Source organism: Schistocerca piceifrons, chromosome 5 (genome assembly GCF_021461385.2).
Source record: "Schistocerca piceifrons isolate TAMUIC-IGC-003096 chromosome 5, iqSchPice1.1, whole genome shotgun sequence".
Classification (NCBI taxonomy): Eukaryota; Metazoa; Arthropoda; class Insecta; order Orthoptera; family Acrididae; genus Schistocerca; species Schistocerca piceifrons.
Window position 1 is genome coordinate 267582635 of NC_060142.1, and position 18768 is coordinate 267601402.

An 18768-nucleotide genomic window follows, 5' to 3' on the forward strand; every position below is an offset into this window, starting at 1 on the left:
CATTTGAGCCAGAAGTATCCGGATACTCCCAAAAACATACGTTTTTCATATTAGGTGCATTGTGCTGCCACCCACTGCCAGGTACTCCATATCAGCGACCTCAGTAGTCATTAAACATCGTGAGAGAGCCGAATGGCGCGGTCCGCGGTTCTCACGGACTTCAATGTGGTCAAGTGATTGGGTGTCACTTGTATCATACGTCTGTACGCAATGTTTCCACAGTCCTAAACATCCCTAGGTACACTGTTTCCGATGTGATAGTGGAAACGTGAAGTGACACGGGCAGCACAAAAGTGTACAGGCCGACCTCGTCTGTTGACTAACACAGACCGCCGACATTTGAAGAGGGTCGTAATGTGTAATAGGCAGACACTATCCAGACCATCACACAGGAATTCCAAACTACATCAGGATCCACTGCAAGTACTTTGACAGTTAGGCGCGAGGTGAGAAAGCTTGGGTTTCGTGATCTGGCGGCTGCTCATAAGCCACTCATCACGCCGGTAAATGCCAGACGACGCCTCGGTGGTGTAAGGAGCGTAAACATTGGACGAATGAACAGTGGAAAAACGTTGTGTGGAGGGACGAATCACGGTACACAACGTGGCGATCCGATGGCAGGGCGTTGTAATGGCGAATTCCCGGTGAACATCACGTGCGAACGTGAGCAGTGCCAACAGTAAAATTCGGAGGTGGTGATGTTATGATGTGATTGTGTTTTTTATGGAGGAGGCTTGCACCCCTTGTTGTTTTGCGTGGCGCTATCATAGCACAAGCCTACACTGATGTTTTAAGCACCTTTGTGCTTCCACTGTTGAAGGGCAATTCAGGGATGGTGATTGCATCTGCCAACACTATCGAGCACCTGTTCATAATTCACGGTCTGTGGCGGAGAGGTTATACGACAATAATATCCCTGTAATAGACTGACCTGTGCAGAGTCCTAACCTGAATCATATAGAACACCTTTGGGATGTTTTAGAACGTCGACTTCGTGCTAGGCATCACCGACCTACGTCGATATCTGTCCTTAGTGCAGCACTCCATGAAGAATGGGCTGCCATTCCCCAAAGAACCCTCCAGCACCTGATGAACGTATGCCTGCGACAGTGGTAGCTGTCATCAAAGGTAAGTGTGGGCCAACACAATATAGAATTTCAGCATTACCGATGGAGAGCGCCATGAACTTGTAAGTCATTTTCAGCCAGGTCTCCGGATACTTTTGTTCGCATAGTGTAAGTGTTCATTGTATGAATCATCCCAGGAGATCACGCCTTGACAGAGTCATCATTCGAGACTGAGGTCGGCGGTTGAGCAGTCATGAATGAACACATTCGGGGTGTTCTAGATAGGGATGAAAATATTTGCTGAAACATCGGAAAACAGATATTCGACAAAATACGTTGATGATAAAAGAGAATCAGGTGTAAAATATCGATTTTTTCGATATACAGGGTGTATCGTTTAACTTGACCACCCTAAATAACTTTTTGCCCAGATGCAAATTAGAAAATGTTTCAATCAAATGTTCTTTAGCTGTAGTGGGGACACCAATCAGCATGATGACCTTCGTTGTAGCTTTGTTCTTTTTACAAATATATGAACAGCGGTATTGCATACTATTACTCATCTATATATCTGACATTGTCAGCAGAAGAGAAAGCGATCGTAAGCAGATAATCAAGTGCAAAATCATAAAAATTAAAAAAAAACTTTCTATTAAACTATTTAAATTTTAAAAATTTTCTATGTATTGTCCCAGTCTCATTTAAGGTGTTTTTAACAGTTTCGGTAGCTTAACTGCCATCTGTATGTATAAATGCACTCACAGTGTACAATATCGTTCCATCCTCCCTAACATTCTTGTTTTATATTTAAAATGAACCTATGGTTTGCAAATGGTTGGCTCATTTCTTCAACCTCTTCATACTTATTCTAAATCTTTAAGTAAAGCCATGTTATCTGTGATAGCAACTGTCACAAAAAACCTGGGTCGTGTAAATTTCTTATGCATTGAAACGTTCCTATAGATATTTACTTACGGTGAGTAACTGCAAGCAGATATTGTCACGTACGCTGTACTGTAATTCAAAAGTAAAACGTAAAACTTATATACAATACCCTCACAAGCGATAACCTGTCCAAAAACTAAAGATATACGTACATTGCATGTGTTACCCAGTATGGCGATGTGGTATATAAACGCGTGTCTTACTTTTGGCCTAATTACAGTTTACATGACTACTCTCCGCTTACAGTTACTGCCTAAGGGAAATAATTACACGGACGTTTCAGTATATAACAATTTTTACGAGGCTGTATGTCTTTGTTTCAATTGGTGTCACATATAGCGAGTCTGTACATAGCAAATTTTATCTTTAGATATGAACTATTGATGTTATGGATGATGCAACGCTCTTGTACACTGCGACTGCGTTTACAGTACTACGTGTGATCTGAAGATGGTAGTTAAGATACTGAAATTGATTATCACACTGTAGAAAAATTAAAAATTAAAAGAAAGTTATTAGCAACGAGATAGGCATACAAAATTTTGAAGAGCTTAAAAAATTTTACAGTTACTACATGATACAAGAATAAAAGAAACACTCCAAACCGCGATCTACTTTTGTTTTACTAAAGGTAACTATTTTCCGTTGAAGATTCCAAAGCACATGAAGAGCCAGTGGTGAAATACCTAATGGTATTAGACAGCTACGGCATTCTGAAATCTTGGTCTGATTTGCTCATTAGAAATGAAACCGTTAACCCACATAACAATTAAAATAAGAAGCTATTTAGTCGGCCACTCTTTTATGCAATAATTATTACAGAGGTTTTTAATTACTGTGTAACGTAATTAACACATACAGCAGGAAGAAAATAGTTCAAAGGACTTGTCTAAAATGATAGGTCGATGGCATACTTACTGAAGCATTCCTGAAGTTTGAAATAGGTACTCTCAGTTCGAAAGTGAATGTTTATTCTGGAACCATTCACCCTGGCCATGGCCAAGTCACGTACCCGGAATGTCCTTTTTTTTCAGGAGTACTAGTCCCGCCAGATACGCTAGAGAACTTTGTTGAAATTTGGAAGGCAGGCGACGAAGTACTGGCGGAATACAGCTGACGTGAGGGGAGCCGTGCATCATGCTTGTATAGCTCAGTCAGTAGAGAACTTCCCCGCGAGAGCATCGGTCCGAGGTTTAGTCACGGTTTTAATCTACAGGGACGTTTGAGTGATTCATGCACTCAGTACCCAGCAAAAGAATACTCATGATAAAAGTACAAAACCACAATAAATCCTTGAAATGCGTCGATAATCTCAATCTATCGACGGAACATACCAGATATCGAAATCAGTGAGTGAATATCGATATTATCTGTACAAAAAAATTTTATGTATCTGTTACATCGCTGGATTATTGTCATTACTTGTGAACTCGACGATCCGACACTTCTGTCAGGATGAAGGGTTAGTGCTGCTCTATTCTGTGTCTGCAACTCTGTGTTCAGGAATGCATATTTAGAAAGATGAATATGACAGACAGATGGCTCAGAGACATACGTTCAGACCAGTAAGGTAGAAAAGGGAGCATGGAAACGTTTAACTAAGTCTTTGTGTAAGGTAATGAGGACTTCATTCCTTTCCTAATCAGACTATCTATAATTACAGCTATTGTAGGGCAATTTTCAGCCGTACTTAAGAATGACGAATTTCTGGTAACGGCGGGGTGCAATATACGTGAACACTCACCTCTGAAGCGATTCCATTATTTCCCCTCCTCCTGCGTAACCAGCAGGTAAACTGCAGGAGATCTGGACGAAACTGAGAACTTGCCGACCGCTAACAACCCGTGATAGTAATGGCGCAATTTAACTTGGGTCATTGTAGCCGCTTCCACGCAACCTGTGGTGGCTACGTTATTCTCCAGCGGGGGGAAGTCATTTGGTCAGAAGTCTGCTTCATGTGTCAGATTCACATCCTTTTATCTCTAAGAAGTAGCATTTGAGCGAGTTAAATTGTAGTAAAGACTCGTAAGAAGCGTTAATTTAGTGCGAGAGCATTATTGTTAACGTTTCGATGAACTACAGTGGTTGTACTTTTTTTAACTGCTAATGATATTTTGGAACCAGTGAAGTAAAATTCTGACTCTTGAATGTCTACATGTCTACATGTTTCCAAAAAAGATAATACGCTAATTGTAAGTGCCCAAAAGTTTTGGAGAGCAACTGGATGTGATATTACTAACGAACTACTATGCTGCGAGCCCTAAACACCGCAATGGAAAGTCCAAGGAAAAATTGTACTAGGCGCTGGAAACGTTCTGGAGGAATACTGATACATGCACCTCGCGGCGACATCCAAAATCATTGCTATGTAGTTGGTGCTGCGCTCATCGAGCTTACACGGGCGTCGACATCATCCCAGACACTCTCTAATAAGATCGGGTGTTCTACACAACTAAACCTTGGACGCCAATTGACTGAAGAAGTCAGCAAGCAACTTTTTATGATAGTATAACGAACCTATGGGTAGTATCATATCCAACCAAACGAACACAAATGTTGCACTTAATAATTGTGACTGGGGAGAAATCACACACGAGGTTCCCAAACGCTCAAAGTCAGCCACTGTTCTTCATATAAAAACGGTCTTCCGTGTAATTTACAACAAGCGGAAAAACTTCTTTTTGCATATGACACTACCACTGTAATCAACTCTAGAATACATACAGAAACAGAAGAAATGGTAAACAATGTTCCTAAAAGTATCATTGACTTCTTTTATGAGAGAGGTAGTGCACCGACGATAAGTGGAGCACATGGTAAGGAAATAATAAATAGAGTGGAAACTTAAACATTCTTAGATGTCCCTACTGATGAAAATTTAAACCGCAAAAAGCACATTTTTGAACTTGTAAAATGTAGCCACATTTGCACACAGTCATTGCAAATCTTGGGGAGAGGGTAATTAGTAAGTCGATGTATTTTGCGTATTTTCATTCCATGTTCTGTGGTAACTCATCCTTAAGAAACGAAGTCTTCATATCTCAGGCACTTACCCACTGTAATTTTTCAGACATCTGTTTAAAGACTTGGGCATTGAGACTACTCCTTCTGAGTAATATTTATTACCTCATGAAATTTGTTGTAAATGATATACTACAGTTCAAAAGGAACAATGATGACATAATTACATCTTCAAAAGGAAAAAATTACATTTATTACTTCAAGTTAAGTTTCTCTCTAGAACAAAAAGGGTTGGATAGTTCTGCAACAGAAAATTTTCATAACTTACACAGTGATATTAAATTTCTGACAGAGACCAAAGCAAAATTCGAAAATAAAATGAAAAAGCTGCTCCTTGACAACTCCTTGTATTCGGCAGAATAATATCTCACTATAATGTGTGAAAGATAGTGGGTAGGAATTGGCTCTGAGCACTATGGAACTCAGTGGGTAGGAATTACTAACTCTAATCTGTATATTAAAAAAATAATAAATAAAAACTTATAAATGTCCAGCATACAGCCATATTTACAAATTAATTTTCGATGAGAATGTAAAATGACTCGTTCTACATCATTACGATTTATCGTGCAAAATGATCCATAGAACATAAAATTAACTAAGTAACTAACTTGCGAACAAACAACGAGAGGTGCAATGTCCCATTTTATGCTGAAACAAGGTATTTACACCAGGATATTCTGCCAGAGAAGAATACAGATAACCTGCAAGAAAGTCAACGTAACGTGCACCTGTGATTGGCAACTGCAGACGGCTAGTTTGGACCATGTGGATACAACTGAGACCATAGTCACAGCGAGCCTGGACTCAAACTTGTTGACAGCAGGATCCATAGCTTCACAGGGCATACGTCACGCTGTAACGTGGCCATTTGCTCGCTACGACAAAAACCGAGTTTCTTAGTACGATGCTACACGCTTCCAGGGATGATGTTCCGCACCCTAGTCAGTCGTTGACCTCTTTGTTGAGGTATCAGCAAAGGGACACGACCCAGTAGTCACCTGGTGAGATGTACAATGCTGGTACAGGTAGGTTCGCGATGCCTCCTATACAAATCTGCAGTAATCTGATTGACACCAGACTGCTGATCAGCTCGAATGCCTTTACGAAGGCGACGTTACTTCCATTCGTGAAACACTTTTTAAGCGCTCGGGGACATTGCCTTTGAGTTGGTCAAGTTTCGCGCTATACACTTCTCACGTCGGAAACCCTAATTCTCGTACAATCCCCGACACGCTATGACGGAAGCGTCAGCTGAAATCGGTGGTTTTGCAACGTGCTTCCATCTTCACTAGACATCTGCCTTTTACATACTGCTCACATATCGTGTTTACTCCTCACCTAGTCGCAGAAATCGGGCGTTATGCACCGTAAATCCTCAAATGGATAACCTTTGGCTTAACTTGGCCTGTAAGCTTAAATTCCTTTACATGAGACTGCAATTATTAAGATATTTTTACGCTAATGATACCGCGTACCACAGTAAATGTATTTTACTATTTATTTATTTACTAGTTAGTGACACTATGTCGCTCCTTCCATAATCAGATCAGGCTCGTGATACAAATTTAATTGTTGCAACTAACACTAAACATTGTTTAATTAGTTGAGAGTTTTGAATCTGATGATCACTTGTACCAAAATGTGTCACTAATGTAAAACATATAGATAACACATTAAACCAACTAGGCAGTATTATTTGTCGCAAAGCCTGTTAATAAAAAGGAAAAGAGTAAAAGATAATTTGAGTTATGACTTGTGTTTCCAGTACAGAGTTTGTTGAAATTGCGTCAGACGTGTCCACAAAACGGATTCTAGGTAATGTGGTAATGCGTAGAAACCTAGGTTTTACCGTATTGGAAGCACGTTCCATTTGTCAGTTGTGCTAAATCCATCTGTAAGTATAGCTTGTTCCTTTTCAGCATTGAATTTCATTGTTTTTCTGTGCGGTTTGACATTCTTTTAGTGAATATAATTGGTCAATTTATCTACAAAAGGCGTCAGGTATGTTGTCTTAGATAAAAAACGAAACAACGTTCAAAAATTATTAATTCTTTCAGAAAGTATTGTCACTCGATGTAGGTTTAAATTAACATGTTGTATTGTCGCTTGTAATGTGTTAGATGCAGAATATTTTTATATATCTGCAGATAGATTTCCAAGTAACACACAAAACTTTGTAAATTGTGGAGAACTGGATTATAGGTCTAGCTATTTAAATTATTGTATGCTATTTATAGCAGAGAACAATAGTTATCTAACAACAGAAATCACTGTCCAATAGAAACACTTCTTGTTACATACATAACACATTAATAATTAAAAACAGATAATTTCATAAATTTCAGGAATGATGGCTAATAATGTAAATTTGAAATTTATGTTTAGAATCTGTAAGGATTTGCCTTATCTTGCTTATATTGTTTGGGCACCTAGACCTTTCCAATGGAATGTAGAACCCACTCTGAAAACTATACAAAGATACTATTTGTTAATAGTATTCCATAGCATTGATAAATCATAGAAATGAAATAATGTAACACATGCATCTGGTGAATGCAGTTTTAATTGTACCACTAGCAACAATCAGAGACGTTTCTCCAATACAAGTCCTTGTTTAATAACAAGTGTGATGTATTTGGTTAGCTTGTCAGATCAATGCTCCATGGATAATTTGTACGATACTTTTACTAAAATGATGTGGAGGGAGTCAGTTTACAGGAAATCTATGTGTGATTAGTGATAGCATTAATGAACGTCAATGAGGACACTATTCATTAGACCTATTCATACAACTACATATTACTTTTTCCTTTTCAAATGGTTAACTGTTTTTAATTAGGAATTCGTCAATAGGATAGGAGGAGTTGTCCAGGAGGAATGAGTTAGAGCTGGATTTAAGACTTGCTTTGCTACCTGTCGGACAATTTATGTTATAGAGCAAATCATCAAAGAGTTTGTTACTGGGCAAATCATCAAAGATTTATGTTTTCACATACTGAACTCCTTCTAAGCCACTGACAGCTTAAATAATAGGCCATAAAGGTCACTTCCCCCTAGTGTTGTACGAATGTGTACCATTGTTCTTCTGAAACTGTGGTATGTTACTTATAATGAACTTAAATTGCGAATATAATGTATTGTGATGGAGCAGTTAGGATACCTAGTTCCTTGAAGTTGTAACTACGTGATGTCTGTTCGTGAACACAATATATTATTCATCCAGCTCACATTTGTACAATCAATACATTGTTCATAATTAATGAATTACCCCACATAATTACTCCATGAGACATTACTGAGTGGAAATACAGCAAATATATCAAAATGTTGATTCCTTTGATTCCAAGATTAGTAGATACACAAGAGAAAAATTAACTGACCTTAACTGTTAAGTTAAATTCTTCTCCCAGATCACAATTTCATTAATATACATTACAAATTTTGGAGCATTCCACCTTACTTACAAACTCCTGCTCATATGCTACGTCAGTTGTTGATATGTATATTTGTTGTACAGCTCTGAATATAGTCCGTTTTTTTTTTAAGATTTATGGAGGGTCCATTTTTTGTCAACCACTTTGTAATTCTTTGAAAAAATCATTCACCGTCTCCTCTGTTGCTGCCTCTAGTATCATCATCAAAAAGTACCAATTCTGCTTACTGAATGTTAATTGGAAGGTCATTCATATATATAGGAAATAGGAGAAGTCTCAAAATTGAATTTCCTGGTGATTTCTCCCCAGACACTTATATTTTCCACCCTTCCAAAATGGTCTGAGTTATTCAGTACCACTGTTTGCATTTTGTTTGTTTAGTATGATTCAAAGCAGATGTGTGTGAAGCTATTAGTTCCATAAAAGTTGAGTTTTCTAAGAGAGTAACATGATCTACACAGTAAAACGTCTTGGAATGATCACAAAAATAGCAACTGACGATAATCTATTGTTCAAAGAATGCACTACATAGTGAGTGAATGTATAAACAGCATCTTTAGTCGAGCAGCATTTCTACAATCCCAACTGTGATATGCTACAAAAATTTATTGTTTCCACTTAAATGTGAGACTATTCAAATGACTATTTTAGAAATTGGAGGGCAACAGTTTAAGTCTGTGTTATACCCTTTCTTAGGAAGAGGTTTAAGAGTTGCTTATTGTAATCTGCCCCCCATGAACCATGGACCTTGCTGTTGGTAGGGAGGCTTGCATGCCTCAGCGATACAGATGGCCGTACCGTAGGTGCAACCACAACGGAGGGGTATCTGTTGAGAGGCCAGACAAACATGTGGTTCCTGAAGAGGGGCAGCAGCCTTTTCAGTAGTTGCAGGGGCAACAGTCTGGATGATTGACTGATCTGGCCTTGTAACATTAACCAAAACGGCCTTGCTGTGCTGGTACTGTGAACGGCTGAAAGCAAGGGGAAACTACAGCCGTAGATTTCCCCGAGGACATGCAGCTTTACTGTATGATTAAATGATGATGGCGTCCTCTTGGGTAAAATATTCCGGAGGTAAAATAGTCCCCCATTCGGATCTCCGGGTGGGGACTACTCAAGAGGACGTCGTTATCAGGAGAAAGAAAACTGGCATTCTACGGATCGGAGCGTGGAATGTCAGATCTCTTAATCTGGCAGGTAGGTTAGAAAATTTAAAAAGGGAAATGGATAGGTTAAAGTTAGATATAGTGGGAATTAGTGAAGTTCGGTGGCAGGAGGAACAAGACATTTGGTCAGGTGATTACAGGGTTATAAATTCAAAATCAAATAGGGGTAATTCAGGAGTAGGTTTAATAATGGATAAAAAAATAGGAGTGCGGGTAAGCTACTACAAACAGCATAGTGAACGAATTATTGTGGCCAAGATAGACACAAAGCGCATGCCTACTACAGTAGTACAAGTTTATATGCCAACTAGCTCTGGAGATGATGAAGAAATTGATGAAATGTATGACGAGATAAAAGAAATTATTCAGGTAGTGAAGGGAGACGAAAATTTAATAGTCATGGGTGAATGGAATTCGTCAGTAGGAAAACTGAGAGAAGGAAACATAGTAGGTGAATATGGATTGACTAGAAGAAGGGATAGGTTGGTAGGACATGTTTTGAGGCATCAAGGGATCACAAATTTAGCATTGGAGGGTAGCGTGGAGGGTAAAAATCGTAGAGGGAGACCAAGAGATGAATACACTAAGCAGATTCAGAAGGATGTAGGTTGCAGTGTGTACTGGGAGATGAAGAAGCTTGCACGGGATAGAGTAGCATGGAGAGCTGCATCAAACCAGTCTCAGGACTGAAGACCACAACAACAACAACAATACTGTAATCTGTCCTGAAATATTCTCTGCATCAGTGATGCATTGTACACATCACTAAGGACGAAACTTATTAAGCTGGAACAGCCTTTCAGAATTGTGTTTGAAATTCTATCAACTCCACAAGAACTCTGGTTTGATTGAAATTTTATAATATAATCAATTTCAGTGAAGGGTGTTGCTGTAACTTCTAGTTACCGCATGTTTCCTGGAATGACTTTTAAAATATGTTCTATTGCTTCTTCAAATAAACCATTTAATCCTGTTTTTGCTGCTACATTTAGAAACTGATTGGTGAAAGTACTTCCATCTTGTGAATTATCAGTCACAACATTGACATTTAGTTTAATTGTTATAATGCCTTGTACACTGAATGGCTCTCCTGTCTCCCATGATAATATCCCATAAAGTTTTAAACTTGTTGCTTTCATTACTTATTTCTGTCAGGACATGGTTACTTCTGCACATTTCAACGATTGTCCTTAAAACAGTACCTTATATTTTGTTGTACTCAAGTAACTCACATTTTAACGTACTCCATCCTTCATGTAAATTTCCACCTTGCTCTATCAAGAGATTTTCATTGCCTTAGTTATCCGCAGCTAACTTATTCCTTTTAATGGGGCCTTGAGATAATTTTTAGAAAAGTAACTTTCAAATATTGGTACAAATTTACTATGGAATAAATTGGATCCTTACACTGTCTTCTCTGTCTAGAAGGTCCTTATCCCATAAAACCACTTTTAAATCCACTCTTAAAACATTATATGCTGGTTTCACAAATAAGCGTTACTACTTAGTATGAAACTGCTGCAGGGTTTTAAGGTGCCACATTGTTTATTTCCATGAACTGTGCATCCTGGTCAGCCAGTCCATTAGCAATTATGTACACATTAATTCTGTCAGCCTGAGCACTTTCTTCCAACTGACAGGTAAACAAAATATTCATCATAAACAACTGAAAGTTTTCTAGGGGGCAACTGTAGACGGTTACAATTATCAAGAAATATTTTATAATATCAGCTTACAAGGGTGCTTCTCTAGGTTCTGGTCAACAAAAAATTATTGATTTTAATATTTTTATGTCCAACATACGTCGCATGGTCACCACTTTCCATGTTAACTCTATACATAAGTGATCGAATTTTACAATTTCTGATATTTTCCTCTGTCCCTGCGGTTATGTGGTGTTCAGAGAGGGAAACGACATTTAATGCTTAAGAAATTTACACATTTTATAGGTACATCGTATTTTTAACTCTCTAATGTTGTTCTGAAGCAAAATTATTTTATTTTTGTGAAAGGTTCAAAAAGGGCTCTGAGCCCTATGGGACTTAACATCTGAGGTCATCAGTTCCCTAGAACTTAGAACTACTTAAATCTAACTAACCCAAGGACATCACACACATCCATGCCCGAGGCAGGATTCGAATCTGCGACCGTAGCAGTCGTGCGGTTCCGGACTGAAGCGCCTAGTACCGCATGGCCACCGCGGCCGGCTTTTGTAAAAGGTGTTACATATTGTATGATGCTGTTTGTTTCAATACTGCCTGTCTGTAACCAGTCTATTACCTGAAATGGGTCACATGGACTCTAGAAATCACAGGGATTTTGTCTCGTTTGCTTGTAGTTCCCCTTACACTACCTGCAAGATGCTCAGCCAGTCTTTCTCCTTCCCCCTCTTATTCTGGTGCAGGAGATGACTGGTGTACGCCCATCTCTCAATTGTAGAACAGGCGTGATTCGGATATGAGAATTGGGATATGAGATTTGTTTACGTCAAAAACATTTCACTCAGCTCTTTCTTCACACCATTAACAGCTGTGTTTACCCAGGACAGTTCATGTCGCTGTAAGACCTCCACAAACACCTCACAAGTTCCTGCATCTATTTAATCCAATACATCGTTAAAGATGTATTTAAATTTGCTAGTTAGGCTGTTCCCTGCTCCTCCTACTATAAGTATCTTATCCAGTCTATTACGATCTCTGCCCAAGGCCCCTATGTTCTCCGTCAACTCTTTTGGTTTGGCTCTAGGTTTCACCATCCTTGTGATTGGTATTATACACTTAGCTTTTGCTAAAGCAGTTGAGCTACACTTCTACCGTCACTGCTCCCTAGCAAGAAGACTCCACTTCCCTTTATCTTTTTACGTGACTTTTCTGACGATCTACCCTTAAAGTCGTTCCCACGAGTCTGTTACACTCTACTCAACTAACAAATTGGTCGAATCTCTTCTCCTACGTCAAGTACCAAGTGAAACAGATTGCCAGTTGCAGCCTGAAATGCAATTTTTTAGGTTCTCCTCTCTTTTTGCCTTTTACTTGTCACCTTCTCCCATCTCTTACTTTTCCCGTTCAGACATTTTTTATTCCGAATTCGCCATTTCTAATTCTGACTGGAGGTCACAAACCTTCTCTTTTGTTCCACGATTTTCTTTTCATGAGTACGTAATCAATAAGCGCATGGATGAACCTCATCTGACTCAATTTTAGCCTACGCGCTGATTCTTCCAGAGTGAAACGCTAACCTCCAGTCCTGACATGTTTCGCCCATTCCACTTACCCCAGCACAACATCCTTTTTTTTACATATGACACTACTCTTGCAGTAAACTGGAACGCACTACAACTTAACTATAATAATATGTAAAAACTTATCTTTTGGTGAATTGTGTAGCAAATTTCCAGATGCGAGGCAGTAGTAGAATAACATCCCAGAAGTTCGTTGAACGTAGGTAGTACAAGATACGACCTCAATCAAAATTAAAAAGCAATATATTTTCTGATCTTAAACCGCCGCTGTCTGGATATCACGGAAAGCTCTGTAAAGAATCCATACGACACGTAACAATTAGATGGCGCATGGATGTCATCACTAGCTTGTAAACGATATTCACTGGACGTAGGTTTTAAATGACAGAAGACAGGAAACGAATGAAAACTCTAAAAAACACGATACTGATAAAAACAGTACCAGACACTATCAGGAAAATATTGACAGCACTTTATCGTATCGAAAACAACTCGTAACGCTCCGCCACTGCTGTTGTTCACGTCCGAGCGGTTGAGTCCAATCGTCCGCCAAGACTGCCTATTGCCAACCGAATGGTAACTGAGCAGAACGACTGTCCGTAAACCTCCGTAAGACCTGTAACTTCTCAGATTTTCTCGCCGTTCTTATTAAGCGAAACGTATCTCGGAATAAGTAATGGGTTGCCAGACTCTTCTTGGAAACTATGCGATCGGAACTGCCATAGTAAACCTCCATGCGATGCACAACACGTAATACAGTGCCTTCAAATGGAGTACGTTGATCACCTCAGCTACGTCTGTCTCCAGCTAAACGATCCCGTTACTATATGCGTTGCTCTCTGGTGTATGTTTTTTATCTCTTCCATTAATCTGACTTGGTGGGTCTCTCAGACTGCTGAACAGTAGTCAAGAATTCCCTGGTTACGTCGCTTATTTTGTGGATGAAGTACACTGCTCTTAAAAACTCAAGAAAGAGACGTATAAAGTACCATAACAAATGAACAACAGGATGGAGGTCCGGACGTCACGAAGCTTGAGGTCAGTCTGAATACAGTTCCACATGTGGCTTGTCCTGCGACGCCACTCAAGTGAAGAAACGTGAAAAGACTGTTTCAACAGGCAAAAAGGTTTCTCGTTAGACAGCGGGTGCCACTGCAAATTCAGCAAACAGGAATGCAAGGCACTCACTTTCACGCTCCACAGTGGCACGGCGACTGCATGAGTGTCGTCTCCTTGCCCGACGACGAGTACGTTCTTTTCAATGTCAAGAAACTTCACCAACAGCCGTATACTGTACGTGTGGTATCGATAGCGACGATGCCACGGCTTAGGTGCCAGTTAAGTTGCCACTACGACAGACAACGATGACAGCGCCCTCTAGCAGGCGCAGTTCAGCTCTACGAGCACCACGGTAGATTCTGCCCATTTCATCAGGTGCAGCCAGCCCGGAAACTTCGCTTCAGCTTTGCTCTACTTACGACTGGTCTAAGACTTCGCATCTGTACAAAGTTATGTATTCTTTCTTGCACCAGTAAACCACCATTACTCACTGCAGTACCGACGTAATTTTCCTGCTCCTGCTCCTACCCAGGCAACGGCCTTTCCGCAGTGGTTACACCGGTTCCCGTGCGATCACCGAAGTTAAGCGCTGTCGGGTGCGGGCGGCACTTGGATGGGTGACCATCCAGGCCGCCAGGCGCTGTTGCCATTTTTCGGGGTGCACTCAGCCTCGTGATGCTAATTTAGGAGCTACTCGACCGAATAGTAGCGGCTTCGGTCAAGAATACCATCATCACGACCGGGAGAGCGGTGTGCTGACCCTACGCCCCTCCTATCCGCAACCTCCTCTGAGGATGACACGGCGGTCGGATGGTTCCGGTAGGCCACTCGTGGCCTGACGACGGAGTGCTTTTGTGCTTCTACCCACACGCCGCCTTGCAGGCGGGATACAAAAGTACGATATTTTATTTTATTCTGAAAGAAACCAGTTTCGGCAATTCATTTTGCCATCTTCAGACCCCATACGCTTTTATCTAAATATGGGGCCTGAAGATGGCAAAATGAATTGCCGAAACTGGTTGCTTTCAGAATAAAATAAAATAGCTTACGGTATACGGCTGTTGGTGAAGTTTATTGAAACTGAAACGTACTTACCAGCCGAGTACAACAGAGAACGAGTACGTTCTGTTTCCCACCGTATCGGCGGAACCGTCTGCGATTACCAAGAGCACGCCGACTGGACCAAGGAGCAGTGGAATCGCGCGTTCCTCTGGAATGAGAACAGGCTGACTCCGAGTGGTGATTTTGGATGATGTACTCTCATATAGCGAGATGTGGGACACATCATGGACCTGGGTACGTTGTCGAACATGATCGTTTTGGTGATCCAGCTGTTATGATGTGGGGAGTTATAATGTTGTATGGGTGTACTAATCTCCAAATTGTTTAACACGGAACACTCACTAGTCAACGTTATTATGAAACTGCAGTTCTTCACAATGTGCAGCTTTTCAAGGGTCCATTCGACCCTGACTTAATTTTTACGGATGACAATCCCTGACCTCGTGGAACAGCGAAGATACAGGAGCTCTTTGAGGTTATTCGGCGAATGGACTAGTCTGCCCGTACCTTCGCCTTAAATCCTGCGAAAATGTATGGGGTGCGTTGGGCCACATACTAAAGCACACCTGACGAACACCCAGCACTTGACGACCACAATGATGGAGGAATGGAACGTCCTACCACAAGAACTTAACAACTCTGTGGCCAGTATGGCAGCACGTTGCAGAGCATGGATATTGATTACACACCCTATTATGAAACATGCTCTGCCTTTATTTTAGTGTCCAAGAGACCATCATGAATCAGCGTGACCTCAATGTAATTAAAGTTGAAACAAATGATCCCTCGGTCACAATTTTTAGTCCTGGTAATCAGGTTTCTTCACTTCTAAGAGTGCCTTCATCAGAATGTAAATGTTTAAAATGGTCCATAACATAATTACAAATTTATGGGAAAAGAAAATTTTTGTATAAAAATTTACGTACTGACTAACAATCCAACACAGAGACAGCTAGCATATAGCTTTTTAACATTATCAGAAAGTAGATTTTTAATGATAAGTCTGAAGAACTAGGGATCTTTCTTACATGTAGCAAAATTAATATAGGCTTTTCTATAAGTAGTGACTAGTCCCCTTTTTTCACATTGCTTATTAAACTGAATAGCCATACTTGTACTTAATAGTTTGTTCTTTAGATCTTTATATTTAGAGGTAGCCTTAGATGCCTGGGCAGGCACATATCGCAAAGTTTTAAATATGGCTGCAGCCATGTTTAAAACTTCTCAATCTTATTACTGTCTTTGAATAAAAGTGTCAGTCCTGTCGTCTCATATGCATTTTTCTTATAGTTAGCTTCTGTACTATGCTGTAGCAGATCTTTCTTTGTATGATACAAGTTTCATGGGGCTACTATTCGCTAGTCATGCGAAATCTACTTTCGTCCTAACGTTTTACACAGCAATGTATGTTTTCATAAGATTATCATAATCATTCTCACCCTAAGACCTCTTTTCCTACTATTTATTTTATGTTGTCATTCCACTTCCGGACGCCCTGGATGGTTACTTTTAGGTAACTGGAGACTGTTTTCATTTAAATGCCTGCAGGCTTCGACATACAGACATGTCAAATATTTTGTTTTTACACCTCACACATGTAAATGAGTTCCGTCTCTCATTATGAAGGCTGCATCATCGACCAAATAATAATTGAAAGTCCCACTTAACTCAGTGCAATTGGTTTTGCAACAAACACCGAATTCCCACACCGCAGTCATCTCATACGTATGAAAGATCGTCTTAGACTCTGAGAGTATGCTGGAGGTGGCCACCCTTACCGCGAGGTGTGCAGAAACTTCGGTTAAAAAAGCTTTGTTGTAAAGGTGACTGCGCCTACTCATCGTCACCGATGTCCTCCAAATACGGCAAGCGTTAGAAGAAACGACAGTGTCGGCACATTTTGCGCGAGGCATGAGCAATTTCACATAGCTTTGTTTCAAGGTAGTGGTTGACGCAGCGCAAACACTACGCAGGATAGTGAATATACACCCTATACGAAAAACTATTTTTTTCATATTCTGTTTCTGTGTTATTTTCATTACAAATAACCCGAAATAATTCTGAATATACTGTATTTATTCAGTTTTCATAAAAGGCATGAAAAGAAAAGGGCAAACCCGAATTTAGGAATGCAAGTAAATTTCTAGGAACTGGCTGCAATGCGTATACGAGAACGTCGTATACAATATTAGATGCTATTATTATTTTACCATTGATGAAGTACACTTTCTATGGTCTTATTCATCGTAAAACAGAAAGGGAAGCTGTTAACGCCTCAGCATCTTGGGCACGTCATAAAAGCCGCATTTTTACAACTACATGGTTGTCTTAAAGTTTCTACGGAAATCGAAATTGCTTTGCATTATTAAAAGGTTCTCCGTCATTGCGCAGTTTGGCGGCAAACCACACGTAATGCATTATTTAGCCGAATATTGACCACAATTGCTGACGATATACAATGAATTCTTCCTGATGCAGTCTTCTCAGAATGTGATTTCTTTTTGTGTCTCGACGAGTTAACACCATTTTTAAGGCTTTTCGGTCAAGTTCTTTACCTAATAATAAAAAGTAGAAAATTTATTGTATACCGAAACTTTTCTTTGCCTTTCTTTTCACTGCTTTAATGAAAGCGTTAATATACTCAGTTCATTGGGCATTTATTTGCAGTGGAAGTAAAGAAAAAACTGAAAAAAAGACGTTCCCGCGTAAGGAATCCATCATACAACCCTCAAGATTAGCATTCAACACTTATTCTGCTGCGTCAACCGCTGCCTTAACCTACTCTATCTCAAATGGCTCATGCCTCACACGACCCTTGCCAAAATGCTGTTTCTACTAAACTCTTGGTCATCTGCAACTCTCACTTTTGTTACTTTCATTTCTTGACAACCACTGCATACACCCTAAAGTTGGAGAAAATCGCTGTTAAGGGAACGAAGTGATAACTTGATTCGAATGAAATCAGGCTCTCGGACTTTCTAATTCCTTAACAGTATTAATGATATACGGACAAAACACCAACAGTCACAGCGTTTTCATCACAAAGTTGCTAATTACACCAAAATCTTTCCTTCAATTTCGAACTCACATTATGCGTTGTTTCACACCTAGATCACTAACTACATAATATTTCTTCAGCAAAGACTGAGTACAGGCCCTCTCTTCCAAACCAGCTCTGTTGCCAGTCTACGATTATTTGCAGTCCAACCCGGTTCGTGACGTACCTTCCTGTCAGTTAGTAGAAGATGAAAATGTCGTAACGATGATCGCTAACGAGGAAAGTTAGTGATGCACTCCCAGCTTCTCATTAGCGGAGAAAAGCCGTGCTACGTTACGTTACGTTACGTGAGCCACCAGAGACAGCTATGGACAGACGCCGCTTTGGGCGACTACCGACACCATTTGGGGGCTTCGGGCGCAGCATTAGCTGGGGAGAGCGCGGCGCTGGCGCCATTACAGCGGAGCCTGGCGCCAGATCCGATTACCGCGGCGACTCTTTTGCTTGTCTTTGGGATTGCGCGAGTGAACTTACCCCTACAGCAAACCAGAAACAAAACACCGCCGGCCCCGCCCCCCACTTCAACCGCTACTGGGACCTGGCTCGTCAGCTAAGGGCGCGGGGGTGGTGCACTGACTTTTCTACGAAAAATTTATGGAATTGAGAAAGAGCAGTGAGACGACACTTCTGCACGGGTCGTTAATTGATGTCAAAGGCATGAAAAGTGCTGAAATGGCCAGAGAAGAGGGAAGTGACTTGTAAAATAACTTTC

The 18768-nt window shown here is 40.3% G+C and overlaps 1 pseudogene; it reads left to right on the forward strand.

Moving 5' to 3' along the window:
* The first annotated feature begins 14467 nt into the window (after positions 1-14467).
* LOC124799925 lies at positions 14468-14585 on the forward strand (annotated as a pseudogene).
* Positions 14586-18768: the final 4183 nt, after the last annotated feature.